We start from the raw sequence: 16,251 nt of genomic DNA on the forward strand, positions 1-16,251 counted from the left end.
AGGTGGATTTGAACTTGGGTTTTCCTGATTCCAGGTTCACTACTCTACTCACTTTATTGTCTAGCTACCTCTGCTAATGGTACGGTTTAAAAAAAAAATTAAATACATACATATGTATAAATGTATACACATATGTATATACATATATTCATACATGTACATGTATATATGTACATATATACTTCTATATAGTCCCCCAATTACATGTAAAAACAATTTTTAACATTTGGGTTTTTTAAAGTTTTGAGCTACAAATTCCATTCTTCACTTCCTCCTCTCCCCTTTCCCTGAGATGGTAAGCAATCTGATATAGGTAATACATGTTGTTACTGGAGGTGATGCCATGACATGCAAAAGAATTGGATTTAAGTGAGGGAGGCTGTGCAAAGTGGCCAGCCTCACTTTCTCCTCTGGAGCCATCTGGGTCCAGTGGTGAAATATAAATCAGGGTGACTGGAGATGGCTCTGGATGCACATACAATCATGTAAAACACATTTCCATAGTAGTCATTTTGTGGAAGAAAACTTGAACCCCCCCAAAAAAACTAAAAGAAGGAAAGTGAAAACAAAATAGCATACTTTAGTCTATATTTAGATGCCATTGGTTCTTCCTCTGGAGATTGGATAGTTTTTTCATCATGAGTCCTTTGGGGTTGTCTTGGATGCTGAAAATAGCTAAGTCATTCACAGTTGCTCAAGTAACGTAGGTTTCTTACTCTACTGCTAGACTCTAAACTCCATGAGGTTAGATATTGTGTCTTACTTACCATCATACTTCCTCACTATCTAAAACAGCAGTCTGCATATGGCAGATACTTAATCCATTTTTGTTGAATTGAAAATTGGTAAATGCCCACTTCCAGTGATTTTCAGTTCTTCATTTTATGCCACCTTTTGTCCTTGATCTGTGGAGCAGTTTCAATGGCAGCATTTCAGATGTGGAACCCAGTCTTCAAGCCATATATATATATATATATATATATATATATATATGGTGATAATCTGAAAAAGCCAGGCTGTCTGTAATATTACATTAATTATTTACAGGTCTCTTCTCTTCCTTTTATGTGGGTGTTTTATTGAAACATCTGGGAAGATCATCTTGGTGCTTTCTGCATATGTGATAAAAGGGCAAAACAAAAATTTTTAAAGGCAATTGTAGCTTCGAATGACAAGCAGGCATTCAGACCTCATTACTGAGGCCCTGGAAATAGCAACTTTGAAGAATTCTCATTAATGCAGTGCCCAACTGTGATTCCAGACAGCCAGTGATGAATCATGCTATCCGTCTCCTGACAGAGAGGTGATGAACTCAAGACACAGGACATACATTTTTGGACACGGTAAAGGAGGTGAATTTGCTTTGCCCTCGTCTGACCATGCATATCTGTTACAGGAGTTTTCTTTTTCTTGTCTTTTTCACTGGGAATGGGAGGGAGAGAAAACAATTTCTTATTAATTGGAAAAAAATTTAATTAAAACAAACATCTTATAGCACTTTGAGATCTCACAAGCTAATGGCCATAAGATTTCTATACTTTATTCATAATGTTTCATTTTTTTGACTAGTCAAAGCAATGCTAAAAAATCAAAATAGATGTCATCAATCGGTCAATTCACTTGTCTTAGACTTTTTTTTTAAACTCCTAACTAATTAGTCATTTCCACTAAGTCCTATTCTAGTTCCTCATATTGGCATCTCAAAATCTAGACTTGCGGATGTGAACTCTTGTCAGTTCTATCAAGTGGGAAAGGCTTCCATTATGGTTCCAGCAACAGTCCAGATCTACTAGCTGAAGACCAGCTTAACTAAATACAGAAAGATTCATAAACTGAAGATTGTTTGGCCCCAGTAACCTGGGAATCAGATTACCAAAATGGTCTTCTGTCCTGAGTGGCTTCCTTCGGTTTCCATAGTGACAGCATGGTATAGAGGGGACAGAAGGTGCTAAAAATCCCAGTTTTTAGACCATTTACAAACCTATTACCAATATTTGCTACTTGTGTGACATTGAAAATCACAATTTCTGTGAGCCTTGGTCTTCTCTTTTTAAAAATAGGGATAATTATACTTATATCACTTTCCTAAGTGTTGTAAAGGAAGTGCTTTGCAAACTTTAGAGATTATGTAAAAATGAGATGGTAATGATGATAACAACATTAATAACAATAATACTTTATTTTTTACTCTGAAGCTTGGTGTTGTCATGGAGATGGTCCTCAGCACACATCATCCAGTGAGCAGAATCAGGAGAACACTATATATGGCAACAACAATATTGTTTTAAGAACAACTTTGTAGACCACTATAAATACCCATATTAACTATAAAGGATATATGAAGGAAGACAGTATCTGCTTCCAGAGAAAGAAATTATAAGTAGAAGTTTGCATAGAATGGTTTTTACATATTTGTTTCTAATTATAGCTGTCTCTAGGGCAGGAGGGGGAGGGAAGAAAAAAAGGGAAAAAAGAGAAAGTTGCATTTATTATAACTTTATTATGTATTTATATATTATATAACTTTATTATATATTTAACTTTATTATATATTTAAAAGGAATATAAAGTTGTACATGACAGATTTGCAGTTTCATGTATAATCACCTTTTTTCTATTCTGTTATGGAAATGTTTGCTTTATTTCTTAAGTTCAGAATGTTCATAGAGTCTTTTGAGAGAAATAAGGGAGAAGAAGCTGGATCGATAAGCAGAGTTTGGAGTTCTATCCTCCATCTTGGCGCTATGTGAATTTTTTCCTAGAATTCATCCCTTAGCTAATCACTGTTTTGTGATACTCAGGGCTTCCCTAAAAGGACTTTAAGAGATGGCTATGGCAGTTATTACCATTAACAATGCAACTGATGCTGCACTGAGAGAGGCTATGACCAGTGGGTGTGGTGTTGACCACATCAAGTTTGGTGAAGATGCTTCTAATGGCCCTTTACAGATAGTATCCCTTCTTCTGTGACTCAAAATCAGAAAGTAAATGAGTGCTCCATCCTCTCTTTAGGAAGAGAAGGAATTAGAACAGCCAGTTTTCTCCTACTCCTGGTAGATAGACTTCTTTCTGTTTCTCTGATAATTCCTTTGCTACTATTTATTCTCATTATTATATCAATATGTTAGAAGCTATTAATCCTTTTTTATGGTCAGTGTTCTTTGCAGTGATGACAAATGGAAGGGAGAGGCAGACTGAGAAAAGCAGAGGACAAGCTTATATGTTCTAAAATATTTATGGCACCACTCTTTCGTGGTGGCAAAAAACTGGAAATTGCAAGGATACCCATCAGTTAGGGAATGGCTGAACAAGTTGTGGTGTATGGTTGTGATAGAATACTACTACGCTATCAGAAACAATGAGCTTGATGATTTTAGAAAAATATGAGTAGACTTGCATGAAATAATGAAGAGTGAAATGAGCAGGACCAAGAGAACATTACATACAGTAACAGCACTACTGTTTTAAGAACAACTTTGAGTGATTAAGTCATTTTGTTGACTATAAATACCCAAATCAACCTACAAAGGACCTATAAAGGAAGACACTATCTGCCTCCAGGGAAAGAACTGACAAATAGAAATATGTATAGGATGATTTTTTTTCACACACACATACATATATTTGTGTCTAATGGTAATTATCTTTAGGGTTGGTGGAGGGAAGAAAAAAGGATAAATAGAAAGTTACATAACAACTTTAATGTATATTCAAAAGGAATAACATTGTACACAACAGATTTCCTGTTTCATGTGTAATCATTTTTTTCTATTCTGTTATGGAAATGCTTGTTATATTTCTTAAATTCAGAATAAAAAAAACCAGAGGACATACTTAGTGTGGTAAAGCATGGGAAGAGACAACCTTGCAATATTTTTTTTTATGGGTGTCTCAAAACTTTTTGGCTACTCTGATATATAATATTCCTTAGCAGTCTCAAGTAGGAAGGAGAGAGAGGTTTATAACCTGAAATAAATCAAGAGAGAAAATTTCTTAGACTAAGGATGTTCTGTGAGTCTGCCCCAGGACAAAAAGGGAGAGATTAATGATTTTTTTGGAGAGTATTTTAGTGGTGCATGCCTAAGTTCCCTTCCAATGGCCATTTTCCCTTCCAGCAAAAGCTCACTGGTGGTGAAGTTATCTGCAATGACGACTTCCCCTCAGTCAGCATGCTTGCTCATCACTGCTACTTTATAGCTAAATGTGGCAGGAGGGAGATGGTAAATAGGCATACTTGTCTAATATAATCCCTCATGTGGAAGAGGTCAGGGATCTTGCTTCTGGAGAGGCATGCTGATGTGTAATAGAAGTACCTTGGAAAGATTAAAATATAGACAGAAATCTTGTAACTGATTCTAGTCTGCTAACTACTAACTTTGTTTGGCTATGTAGCTGAAACCATTGGTAATTTCAAAAAGAACCAGTCTTCACCACTTTGGTCTTATTCTTTTCTTTCTAACTGCATTGCCCTGAGAGAAAGAAGACAATGTTGCAAGAAGAGAGGCTTCATCTTGCCTCAGCTCTCTTTATCTGAGGTTAATATGCAGTCTATGAAAATGGGACTTGGTTCTTTGCCTTGACATTTGCCTTTTTTTTTTTAGATGGAGACTGGAGGTAATATGACCTTGTGAGTTTTGAAAAGTGAGGGGAGGAAGCTACCTTCAAGTCTGGGATCAGAGTCCATGCTGGCTTTTGAAATCAGTTGGTCTAGCATTGATGTCCCAAGGAATGAGCATCCTACTTTTGGCACCTAGCCATCAGTAACTGAGATGCAACTTCCTTGCTACATTTGGATATAAATTCGGTGGTACCAGTGCTTTGTAGAACCTGCATTAAGTCTGAGTCTATTTGTACCACTGATAGAAAAAATAGTATATCCCTTAGATGTTAGGGGGAATGTTTGTCTTTCTATGCTTGTTATACTTTCAAAGTAGATATCTCTTTGTTAAAAGCTAATTAATGTTAATTGGTTCAATGTTACTGAAGAGTTAATCACAGAAGTTAGCAGTGGAGGGAACACACTAGAGTAGGGGCTTGAACAGAGAGTATTAGAGGAAGTATCTGTAAGCCCTCAGGGGGTACTCTTAGAATCCTGAAAAATCAATGTTCTCTGTCTTCTGGGAGAAGAAGTTTACTCCCCATATGTTGCAGGTTAAAACAGCAAATTTCTAGGAAGAACTTGACAAAAACATTCAAATCAGGTCAAGACCTGATGCTTGGCGACTCCAATGTGCAGATGGGTACAGAAGACGAAACTGAAAAATATGTTGTGAAATATGCTTTGGGAATTTTTAAAAAAGTGAATGGGTGAATCAATAAAAAAGCAGTTATTAAGTTCTTACTATGATCTAAGCATTGTGGTAAGTGCTGGGTTACAAATATTTTTTTTACAAAGGAAAGTCCCTGTCCTCAGGAAGTTTACATTCTAATGGGGGTAAAACACTGTAATGGTAATTTAAATGGGAAGATCTTTCCCATTCAGTAATAGGTCCATGCGACCTGCTTAAATCACATGGAAGCCTAAGTCCCATGTGGTGACAGGAGCTTGCTTAATGGGTGGAACAGGAAGGGTGGAGCAGAACTGGGAGGAAGTTGGTGAGAGCAGTTAGGATAGAGGGAGCAGAGGACATAGGCAGATAGGCACAGCTAGGCTCATGAGTGTTTGTTTTTTGGTGGGAAGGTCCCAGAAGGTGAGAGAAGGCTTAGGAATGACTTTGTCCCCTGCAGCACTCATGTGTATTGACTTCTTGGTTACTATGATGGATTTGGCTTTCTGGTGTTGGGATTTGGCTTTCTGGTATTTGAATAAATGTTTTTCTTCTGCCTTCTTTATGGAAAGTCTGTTATACGTTGTGATTCAAAACTATGCTGGCATATCAGTAGTCACCCTTGGTGCTGTGAATATTGCCTTGGTGATACAAACACACATAGAGAAGTCATAGATGGTAGAGGGTATGAGGGAAAGGATATGACACTACTGCCATGAGGTGGTTACAAAGGACATTTTGGTGGAAGTAGCTGAAGAGCAGGGAGTGAAGTGAAACATGTAAGCATTTTCTTGAGTGTTCAGGAAAGCCAGTCACTAGTCAGGACAGTGTGGTCACAGTGAAAAGAGGTCAGTGGCATCTAGAATATTCAGAAATATCACACCTGATTTCACAAATATTTTTTTTTTAAGAAGAGAGTCAAAAGGTGCTAGACATAATGATCACCAAACAACAAATCCTAAAATAAAATACACCTTATCTTACACAGAAAATTACTGGTTATCATCCTGGGAATCTTTTCATCTTCAGTCATCCGTGTGTAGTCATTTCATCAACTGCTTGGAGTGAAGGACCACATTCAAAGCACGGATAAAAATTGGAAGATGCCATGGCCAATTATAATTGTCTCAACTAATTTAAATAAGCTGTTGATACTGTGTTGCCTCTGAATACTGCCATTTCCTAGAGAAGTTTAAACAATGTAAAATAATTATCATAATGAGAATCAAATCATCTCTGGGCAATAAAAATACTTGATTTCTTGGTCAAGCAAAGAAATATGGCAGCCAACAGCTATATTAATTTAGATGGCAAGCTTATTTGGAAAGCATCATGAAAGACTGCACATATTTTACTTCAAAACTGTGAAACTCAATAGAAAGGAAACAAGAGAAGAAAGAAGGAATAAGTGTGTATTAAACACTTTTCTGTGAGCCAGGCACTGTGCCAAGTGTTTTACAAATATCTCACTTGATCCTCACCAAACCCCCATTTTATACTTGAGGAAACTGAGGCAAGAGTGACTTGCCTAGGGCTACACAGCTACTAAATGTCTGAGGTTGAATTTGAAGTCAGGTCTTCCTGAGTGCAGGCTGAGGGCTGTATCTACTGCACCACCTAACTGAAAATCTGATATTAGAGTCGATAAGGACTGCTTATACCTCCAAAATTTATAGATAAAATTGAGAGGGCAAGTAGATCTGAAAAGAAATGAATCCATCAGTGTTTTATATTAGTGACTTTCTCAACATTGATGATAGTGGAAACCTTTGCTCTCTATGTCTCAGTAACCATGGGTCTATTTGAGGAACTAAACACAACATTTGAAGGAGAAATTCAGAAGAACAGCTGGGTCTAACCAGATATATACAGAAGCCAAACCTATGATAAAGCAACATAATTTTAAAGGTCCTCAAGGGATAACAATTTAAGATCTCTCAGAGGAAAATAATCCTAGAGGAATGGAGAAGATCACAGAGAGTGGTAACATTATACACAAAAGAAAAGGTAACTAGGGAGATAAATTGCCATACTTATTAACAAAATCTCTTTATAATATTTATGATTGTGTTATATAAGAGAACATTGAGGATATCCTTGATGAAAAATGAGAAGGAAACATTCAGGCTTTTGTAGATGGTTTATTTAAAAAAACCGAGGTTATATCTTCACACAATTCATGGAGAGCTATAGAAAACACAAGATCCCCAAATGTTTCTTATTTGTGACAACAAAGAAAAGTAGAAAAGACATAGAAAAGTATTTGACTCAGTGGAGAGAAAGGCAGTCTCAAAAAATCTTTAGTAACAAAAGGTCTCCTTCATGAAGTTCATATAAGTTTGTAGTCCTTAATAGATACAACCAACATGATCTCTTTCCTGAATACTGTTCTGATTGCCAAAATCAAGTGAAGCATAAAACAGGAAGACGTATTTATCTAAGGTTTTAGATAACATCGTGGATGACATCTTATACAAAATCTTGCACTGGTGTATAGGATAATATTGAGATTGAGGAGTATGCTGCAAACAAGAACAGGAGGGGTCGAAACAAAAGGGAAAGGGAGCAAAGAAAAGGATGGCAGAGAATATAAAGTTGTCAGCTTGATGATGTTGGAGATTAGAAGATGTGGCTTCTGTAAAAGGTCCTCAGGCTAAGGGTGTATTTGTAAAGGAGGAAGCTAGACATGGGCCTTGGTGCCTGTGACAAGAGGGGGCTGTGCCTGGTTGATAACAAAAAGTTATGTATGTGTGACTTTAAGTTAAAAAATCAGTGAGTGAAAACATGAAAGTGATTCTAAAAAACAAAAATTAAGTGAAGGCAGTAGGGTTAGTGTTACTTTTAGTGAAAGTAGCATAAGAGAGAACACTCCTGACACTGAGATCCCTGATGTTCTCATAGAAGGAGATTTTCCTTCCAAGCAGTAACCCTTCCTCCTTCTCCTTCTTGTCTCCCTCACGCCAGCCATGATTCTTCTCAAAGGTAAAGTGCAAGTTTATTTTATTTTTGGTCTATGTTGTGTACTAATCATTGCTATTGTATTTCAGGCACATCAGGGACAAAAAACCTACTTAAATTATAAATAATTATTTTTATATGAATATTATTGAGGATGTGGTACAATCATCTGACTTTACATTATTTCCTATGGGAAAATTCACTTTGCAATATGAACAAATCACATGATGAATAGAATCTTGGAATGAATTAAATTCATAAGCCAAGGTTCTACAGTACTTTGCTTTTTTTTTGTTGGATGTATATATATTATCATTTGTTGAATGTATGTATGTATATGTATGTATGTATACATGTATATGCTTAGGTAACCTTGTATCTTTCAACTAATCTGCCACTCATGCAGGCACATAACATTGGATAATCAGTCTCCAGCAATGAAAGGAGCCTTATACAAATGGACTTGTAACTTAAAGTCATACATACATATACATCTACACCCATACCTAAGCCCATATCCCCATTTACCCCTCCCCCCAGTACACACACACACACACACACACACACACACACACACACACACACAAAATATTTGATTTGATAGTGCATGCCACTACTTTTAAGTCTTTTCCCTAACAAAGTATATATCCTGCTTTGGTCATAATTATATGAGATTCCTCAAGAAACATAATAATAGTTATAACCTTATTTGATGACTGTCTGATCTTTAATATAAGGCAGTAGGGATTCCCTGAAGACCTTGTAGATATTCTTCTTTGTGGATATCACTGGGTTGATTGCATCAATCCTCAGAACACTGAAGGTCCATAATCACTTCAAAAGTTTTGGTCAATGAGGAAAGTTATTTAGTTTATCTATGAGGTTTAACTAACATGAAAACTATAAGTAGATGAATACGTTAGGTTTGTCTAGTTCGGTTTCTTAATTTACTATCCCCAAAAGTGCTGCTCCAAATGTTTTGTTGTATATGAAGGCTTTCTTCTTGTTAGTGGCCTCCTTGGGGTATAAATATAGTAGTGGAGTCTCTAGGTTAAAGGGGATGGACATTTTAGTCATTTTATTTGTGTAATTCCCAATTACTTACAAAATAGCTGTGCTCTATGTATAATATATATGTATATATGTGCATATATATATGTATAGTCCATCTCACATGAAGAAGTGGTTCTTTTCTTTGTCAAGACAAACCTCTCTACATACACAAGTGATTCTATTTCAGTCTGTCTTCTCAATCAGATTGCCCCTTCTAGCATCCCTACCTTCTCAATTATGTTCAATTTCTCCCTGTCTGCGGGTTGCTTTGCTACTAACTATAAACATACTCATCTTTTCCGCATCCTCAAAAAAATATTCACTTGATTCATCCATCTCCTCTAGCTGTCATCTATATCTCCATCTTTGTATGGCAAAGTGTCCCCTAAGGCTCTGTCCTGGGCTCTCTTCTCTTCTCCCTCTATGTTATTTTGCTTGATGATCTAATCAGCTGCATGGATTAAATTATCATCTCCATGTAAATCTTGAATTGGATGTTTCATGGGCAGTTTATACTCAAAATGCCCAAATCTAAATTCATTATTCTTCCCCTGCCCCAAATCTTTCCTATTCCTAACTTCCCTATTACTGCCAAAGGTACTGCCATCTCTCTTTAAAACCTAGGTGTCATACTCAACTCATCATTCTCTCTCATCTCTCATATCCAATCGGATGTCAAACTGTTCCATTCTACCTTCATATCATCTCTCATATGTGCATCCCTTTCTTCTCTGTCACTGCCACCACCCTGGCCCCATCATCACTTCACAACCGTACTATTATAATAGCTAGCTGGTGGGGCTGCCTGCCTCAATGGTCTCCCCACTCCAGTCCACCCTCCTGTCAGCTATCAGGTTGATCTTTCTAAAGTACAGGTATGATCATGCTATCCTCTGTCAGCTTTAGTGGTTTCCTGTTCCTGCCAGGAGCAAATATAAAATTCTTTGGTTTGGCTTTTTTCATAACTTGACCCCTTCCTACTTTACAGATTTAGTCTTCTTACACTTACTTCTCTATTCCATGTTGATTGGTTGTTGTCCTTTGTTCTCAAAGAGGGCCAAAATGACATCACTATGTTGGTGTCAAGGTACAATATGTCTAATTGTGAGCTAGGAAGGCTCTACCATAGGTAGGGCACAAATATTTCATATGAATATTTGGAGTGAAGATGCCTTTAAATCTGTGCATCTCTTTTGAGCTGCTGCAATTGTGCTTTGCTCATAGAGCACAGGGTCTTTTTCGATGCAGACACGCCATGCTGGATAGTCCTGTGCCAGCATTTCCCATGTTTCCCAAGTGATTCCTGAGCTTTTGAAAGAGACCTTGAGAGTATCCTTGTATTGCTTCTTCTGACCTGCATGTGAGTGCTGGTCTAGTGTGAGCTCTTTCTTCCATGTACTTACTATGTGATCCAGTGACACTGGCCTCTTTGCTGCTCCTGACACAGATCATTTTATCTCACATGTCTGGTCTTTCACTGGAGGTTGCTCTCTCTCTCTCTCTCCTTATCTCTGCCTTCTAGCTTCCCTGGATTCCCTCAAAACCTCAGCTGAAATTCCACTTTCTGCAAATAGCCTTTCCCAGTCCTCCTTAATCTTGTGCTTTCCTTTGATAATTATTCATCAGTGTGCATGTTCTCACTTTCTCATTAGACTCTGAGCTCTTTGAGATGAGGGAGTATTTATTTTCTTTTTTCTTACCCTCAGTGCTGAACACCATTCCTGGAACATAATACATGCTTATTGACTTGACTTGTTGACTTGTCTTGACTTGATATCTCAATGGTACTTAAAACTCAACATGGCTAATGGCAAGCACTCCTTCCCAAAATCAGCTCCTCCCAAAGTCCCTACTTCTGTAGATCTATCTGTCTGTCTGTCTGTCTGTCTGTCTATCTATCTATCTATCTATCTATCTATCTATCTATCTATCTATCTATCTATCTATCTATCTCTATCTATCTCCCCAAGTAGATAATAAACTCTATGACTAAATGACTCATATATATATGACTACATATGCATATGTATGATAATAATAGAGTCACTAAGTAGAGTAGTGTATAGAGCATGTGGCTTAAAGTCATGAAGACCTGAGTTCAAATCTAGTCTCAGACATTTACTAACTCTGTGATCCTGGGCAAGTAACTTAGCCCTATTTACTTTACTTTTCTCATCTGTAGCTGGAGAAAGAAATGACTAACACCCCAGTATCTTTTCCAAGAAAACCTCAAATGGGGTCACGCAGAGTCGGATATGACTGAGACAATTGAACAACAACATATTATTAAGTGGCCAGGGACTAAGGACTTCAGAGAAGGAAGAAATCAATATGGGCAAGAGTAGTCAGGGAAGGCTGAATGGAAGATGTGAAATTTAAGGAGCTGCATATTAAATCTGTCTGAGGCCAGATTTGAACTGAAGGAGTCTTCAGGCCCAGTGCTCTATCTACTGCACCACCTAACTGTCCCAATAGAAAAGTATAAAGAGATTTAGAATTAGAGGATCTGAATTTCACTGTACACGCTGGGTTTATGAGCTATAAAGATCTTGGGCAAATCACAAAATTTCAGAACCTCAGTTTCTGCATCTGTAAAATGGGAATAACACATGATTGCCTACTTTTGTCACACGGTTACTATAAGGACCAAATGAAATATTGCATGTAAGTGCTTTATAAACTGTAAATCACAGCATACATGCCAGTTATTTTTCTAAGCTCAGTATATATAATTTTTAAAATGTAATTTTGCTTATGGGGATGTTTAATACATTTTTGCCAGATTACTCTTTGCTTGTTCATAAATGTCTAAAACCGTGGCAGCTGGATTATATATTTTGATCTTGCTGTAATCAACTAAAACAATATGAAAATGAGTAATTAAAAAATATCAAATGCTACAATTACAACAATTAGCAAAAAATCACTATACTGGTGGTTTAAGGGTACTTATATATAGCTAAGCTTTGCCCTCAAATGCAGCTCCCTTTCCTAGAAATAGCCCCTCCAACTCTTTTTTGAAGATCTCCAAGAAACAGCCTGCAGTAATTTGTAAAAATCCGGTCCAGCTTTCTGGAGGACAGATAATGGGAAAAGATCTAGTGACCCTTAAAAGACTTAGTGGGAGGTGCTGACGAGAGTGAAAGACGTGACCCAGGAGAGGTAAATGGCTACAGACTCAGCATGTGTGAAACTGGAACAAAAAACAGAGTCCTGTTTGATTAGATAAAGAAAGAGGTATTCTCTGAACCATCCAGAGAGGTACTTTCTGTTTAGCAGTGCTGGGCTATGGGACCAGAGTGCAAAACAACAGAAGCTTCCAAAAGGGTGGATATTATCTGAACCTTAATGCATGAAGAATTGTAATGCTGATTAAGTTCCAGGGAGACCCTGCCAAGGGCCAGCTGCCTGAGAGCTGGCTACTAGTACAGTCTGCTGGAGTAAGTTAAGCAAGAGGGAACAATGAGAAAAAATAGAATACAGAATAGTGAAGCTGACAGTTTCTGAGATTGGTCGTTAATGTGCAGCAGTAAGAAAGAACCATGATCTTTGCTGAGAATAGAGGTTAGCAAGGGTCAGCTAGGTGGCTCAGTGGATAGAGTGCCAGACCTGGAGTTAGGAAAACTCATCTTCCTGAGTTCAAATCTGGCCTGGGCAAATCACTTAGTTCTTTGCCTCAGTTTCCTCATTTGTAAAATGAGCTGGAGTATAAAATGGCAAACCACTCCAGTATCTTTGCCAAGAAAAGCCCAAATGGGGTTTTGAAGAGTCAGATACAATTCAACAACAAAGAGGTTAGTAACAGTGGTCAGAGTGGAGAACCACCAGGGGACAGTTTCTGTTGGTATAGAAAACCATAACCAGAGAGTAAATCTGAACCTCTTCCCTTTGCTAGGGTCCCATTCAGGTTAATATTATACGTCATAGAGACTACAAGAATATCTTTAAGGTTTGCAAAGTACTTTACTGATCCCTAATGAAGAGTATTCTACTGGAAGGAGGGGTAGTGTGTGTCAATTTCTCTCATAGATCAAATGTGAGTCCTTAACTATGTAAATAAAACTTTTCTAAGCTTTGAAGCCTTGTAAGCCTGCTTGTAAGAGTAGCTGGGGTCACTCTTGGGGTAGTGACAGATGCTAAAGTCCCCAAACTCCATATTAGTAAGGGCAGAAAGTCAGAAAAATGGAAGTTCCTCATAGTATAGCTAGTTTCTTCATATCAGGAGACAGCCTGAGTCAGGGGCTCTTAAAAAGAGCCTTTACATGTGAAAAATTAGAAATGATATCTACTTCAGCATGTTTTTCATTCTAAAAATTAGTTGGGATTTCATTGTAGTAAAAACACAATGCTCATTACTATATTTTGTTCTTTGAGGTGGCAGCAGAGTTTTAGGGGAAGGACTTTAATTTCTGGCAATTTTATGATTATTGACTATATTTTGAATAGAAAATCTGCTTATAATAATTTTCTTATAATGATCCAAATATGGTTCATAATAGTACACCATCCTAAGTTGCTATGAAGGAAAACTCCAATCTAATTCAACAAAAATTTTTGTTTATTAAGTGCACAACACTTAAATAAATATAAATAGAATAAAAAGAATAAAAAGTGAATAAATAAATAAGAATAAAAATAAGAATAAATAAGAATAAAAAGTGAACTCTTGAACAGATAGCTAAAGAGGGTAAATTAGTGAATACCTAGAAAAAGAAGCAAAGCAAAGAGTCAATAGAAAATTATAAAAAACAGGTCATATCAGATTAACTTTATTTCCTCCTCCCCAAGCTTACTAAATTAGTAGATCAGAGCATGCCTAGATATAGCTTAACTAGATTTTAACATAGCATTTGATACATTATTTTGTAAAAGATGGAAACGTGAATGATCATGATCAATGAAATCACAGGTTCAGTCCCTTCATTAATGGTTCAATGTCAAATGGACAGGAGATCTCTTATAGACTGTTCTATGGACCTCAGCTTGTCCCAGGACCATTTAACATTTATATGAGTCATTGGATAAGAGTATATTTGGAGTGCTTATCATATTCACAAATGGTGCTGAGCTGGAAGAGAGAGCCTAGAGTCAAAAAAAATATCCTGACAAGCTAGAACATCAGGCTGAATCTAATAATTCAGTGGAGATAAATGCGAAATCTTATATTTCATTTCAAAAATACAAATCCAGTGTGGACAAGGGATGGTTAGAAAGCAGTTGTCCTGAAAAAGACCTGGGGGTATTAGGGTCCCATAGTCTCAGTATGAGTCAAGATCATGATACAATACCCTCAAAAGTTAATGCAATCTTGGACTTGATTAAAAGAGGCACAGCTCCCAGAAAAAAGGAGGAGATTGGCTGTCCATACTTTATCCTGATTAGACCACAGGTGGCATATTGTGTTCACTTCTGGGTGGTATAGACATTGATAAGCTGGAGAATATCCAGAGAAGGGCCTTGACCTCATGTCAAATGAAATCAACTGAAGAGGGGAAATATTTAGCTTGGGGAAAAAAAAATAACAAACCTTGGTTGAGGAGGATGACAGTTGGGTTCAAGTATTTTAAAGGCTGTCATGTGGAAAAAGAGACATGTGCTGGGCTCTGAAGGATAAAACTAGGGATGATGGATAGAAGTTGTCAGGGGCCAGATTTAGGTGTCATGTTAGGAATTTCAAAAGTTGAAGACGTTGCTTTGATAGGTGATTGGTTTCCCCTTCCTGGAAGTTTTTAAGCAGAAACTGTATGTTCTCTTATCAGATATGTCAAATTGGGGATTTCTTTTCAGATATGGATTGAATTAGATGGCCACTGGAGACCCTTCCAACTCTAAAATTATGCAGCTCTGTATCTCTGGAAAACCAGTCTCATTCAACTCTCTGTGGCCCCATTTGGGGTTTTCTTGGTGAAGATACCAGAGTAGTTTTTCATCTCATAGTCCAGCTCATTTTACAGATGAGAAAATTGAGGGTTAAATGACTTGCCCAAGGTCACACAGCTAGTAAGTGTCTGAGGCTAGGTTTGAACTCAGGAAGATAAATCTTCCTGACTCCAGGCCCGATATTATCCACTGTACTACCTAGCTGCTCTTCCTTTAACTTGACTTAAATATATTTAAGCAACCTATATCAGGACTTATCATTTTGGTTTTATTACCTGAATGCCAAGACTTATGCCCATAAAATGAATAGACAGCTTTAACATTTTTTTTAATCATATGTATACATGAGGAAGTTTGTAGTGTGTGTGTGTGTGTGTGTGTGTGTGTGTGTGTGTGTGTGTGAAATGGCAGGCACTGGAGAAATTATCCTGGTGATTGACAGCCGCATTCTTCAGCATGAAGAGAATTTTCTAGCATTCCAAAACTTTCTTCATAAGTGACAGAGTTCTTTTGAATTTCATTAGACAAAAGTTTGACTGCAAACTATTGATGTGAGAGTTTCAATTCATAAATCTTAAAAATGCATCCTATTTGAAGAAATAAGATTAATTGTTCCCATTTAGGGAGGAGAGGACCATCTTCTGGTCCAGGGGACTTTTAACCTGGGATCATGAACTTGTTTTTTTTTCTTTAAAATAAAATTTGATAACGGTATTTATTTCAATGTAATTGACTTCTTATATAATTCTACTTAATTACATGATTCTGAGAAGGTATCCGTAGACTTCACCAGACTGTCAAAATAAAACAAAGAAGATTAGGAAATACCAGTAGGAAATGAAACAAAATCTGTTTTTTTAAAAATGTTCTGTATGTATTTATATTTCATTCATTCTTTGATTTGTTTACTTTAAATGCACATTTCTCCTTTTCCTCCCTGGAACAATAAAAATAAAAATGAAAAATAAAACCCTTATGACAAATATCTGCAGTCCAGCAAAACAAAATTCCCGCACTGTGCATGTCCAAAAATGTATACCTCATTCTTCATTTTAAGTCCATCATCTCTGTGACATGAGGTAGGTAGCATGCT

The sequence above is a fragment of the Notamacropus eugenii genome, chromosome 5, assembly GCF_028372415.1.
Source record: "Notamacropus eugenii isolate mMacEug1 chromosome 5, mMacEug1.pri_v2, whole genome shotgun sequence".
Classification (NCBI taxonomy): domain Eukaryota; kingdom Metazoa; phylum Chordata; class Mammalia; order Diprotodontia; family Macropodidae; genus Notamacropus; species Notamacropus eugenii.